A 2,419-nucleotide genomic window follows, 5' to 3' on the forward strand; every position below is an offset into this window, starting at 1 on the left:
TGAGGGTGGGTGTCGGGAAGTGGTATGGTGCGGAATGCAGGGGGTGTGTGTGTTCTGTATGGTGTGTGCATGTGTGGTGTGCCTTTATGACGTGTGGTGCATATTGTGTGGTGCATGATGTGTGCATATGTGTGTGTTGTGTGTGGTGTGTGTGTATGTGACCACTACAGTTGAACCTCTTCTGTCTCAGGCACAGTGCTAGGAGATTTACACAATCCCTCACTTCATCCTCACCTCTGCCCTCTGAGGCAGCTAATATTTCTTTTTTACAGATGGGAAAATTGAGGATCAGAGAGGATGAACACTGCCTCAGTCAAAGGTGCAAGATAACTTGGGTGCATAGCTATACCTGTCTGGCCCCTGAACCCATGCTAAATCGTTCAACTCTCATTGCACTTGAAGGCTGAAAACCTGAGGTCTTGTCTCAGCCCAACCCCATAATGGTCTTGGGACCTTGTACAAATCTTTATGCCCCTCTCTTTTCCCCATCTGCATTGACAGCCACCGTGAAGATAAATGAGATGGTGATGTAAGAGTACTTCATGACCGGGAATAGACTTGGCCGATGGTATGGGACCATTCTGGTTCAACGTTCCAAATAGTCTGGAATTTAGACAGATAGAGAAGATAGATTCTCTGGGGGGCAGAGCTGCATCACATCTGTGGTTACTAATGATCTCCACTTCAAAATACCATTTAAAAAATGAATCACTGCATAATTGGTGCCTCCGGATGTAGCTCTTCGAAAACTTCATTTGGAAGTACCCAGGTCTTTGTAGCACCCCTCCCCTTTCTGCTCACTGTTTGGCTGCCATATATCTCTGAGAGCAAGCAGAAATCACAGATCCCCCCAAGGAAAGGCCCCGTGTCCAAAGCCAAGCTTGGATTATTACCACTGCCACCTTTGCAGAGATCCCAGTGCTGACCGTAAGCTAAGTTGGGTCACTCTAGGAATTGGTCTGGATATTCCTTCCGAGTGAATCCGTAAGAGCATAGATTCTGGAGATGAAAGAGCCATCAAGAGGTAACTCTGGGGGGGGCTAAATAGAGTGGTGTAAAATGTACCCATTTTATAGTCAGGGAAGCTGAGGTTCCCTTGATCCCACATTGGACTTGGTTTTGGAAGAAGTAGGTGCACACATTCGTTTGATCTGTAGCTGAGGTGGGAATGAAGCAAGCCAGTGTTCTGTGGGGTGCGCACCCGGCTGATTCGGGGAGAAGACTGTGTCCTCTGGTGGGCATAAGCAGTGAGTGGGTAGCAGGGGGCTCTGTAACCTTCCCAGAGCTGCTGAGAACAGACTGCTCCCTCGACCTTTCTCTGCAGTCTCTTTGATGAAAGTGGAAAACTTCTGATTGTTGAATGGAAGCTGTGGGTGTTGAAAAATAAAAAGGCTTTGCTTGAAGTGCAGGTCTTCCTGAAGGCCCGTGGGGCTCAGAAGGGCAGTGGAAAAAAATGTTTGTCTTACAGTTACACGTTTTGCATACAGTACAATGTCCTGGGAGGGAAGGCTGACAAGGGGGAAAAATCACCCTTTTGTTTTTTTTTACTCAGAGCCTTCTGAGCAGTTGAGATTTTGCTTCCCTGGCTGCTTGTGGGCGCAATTCCACTCCTCTCCCTGTGCTACTCCTCCACCCATGAACCATCAGTGGTTTCCTAATTCTAACCTCCATTGGCCTGAACTCCTCTCTGCTGTCAAGCTGTGCCGGAAGCTAGCCCGGCCCACCTAGTGGTCGCATCCCTTGTGCTGACTGGCTTCTTTCTCCTCTCTCTCCAGCCACCCCGTGTACAAATGGAAAGAGCTTTTACAGAGTTTCTTGCTCAGTGATTTTCAAATCCTTTCTGGAAGTGAAACTGTTCAATGAGTGTAACAGTGCAGGAAAGTGGAGTTCTCTGGCTGAAGCAGAAGCAGGATGACAAGGGCTGAGCACAGACTGCTCATTTATCATTTAATAACCTGGGATCTCTCTAAGATGGAACAAAATTTGGAAACTTGTGATTTAGCTCAAAGCCCTCAATCCTCAAATCAGGAAACAGAGACAAAGGAATGGAAATGACTCGGGGGAGTTTCCTTGGGGAGGGGTAGAGACATACTTAGAAGTCCCTGTGCTCATTCTTATCCCCTCTCTGCTGGTATTCTAGGCACACTCTGGCTTCTTGCCGTGTTCTCCTCACTCTTCCACCGCTTCAGATCCTTCCTGTCCCTCGAGGCCCCTGCCAGCCTGGTTCAATGCTCTAGGAAAGGCTGCCTAGACCTCTCAAGTCCACCAGCATCCTCTCTCCAGAGCCCTCTATCTTCACACCACATAACATTGCATCTCAACATCTACTTGTCTCGACACCTGTCGTGAATTTTGCCTTCCGCATAAGATTAAGAGTTCCTGAGGGCAGTCTGCACTTTTCCAGTCTTTTGAGTCCTTG

Source organism: Orcinus orca, chromosome 6, assembly GCF_937001465.1.
Source record: "Orcinus orca chromosome 6, mOrcOrc1.1, whole genome shotgun sequence".
NCBI classification, from domain to species: Eukaryota; Metazoa; Chordata; class Mammalia; order Artiodactyla; family Delphinidae; genus Orcinus; species Orcinus orca.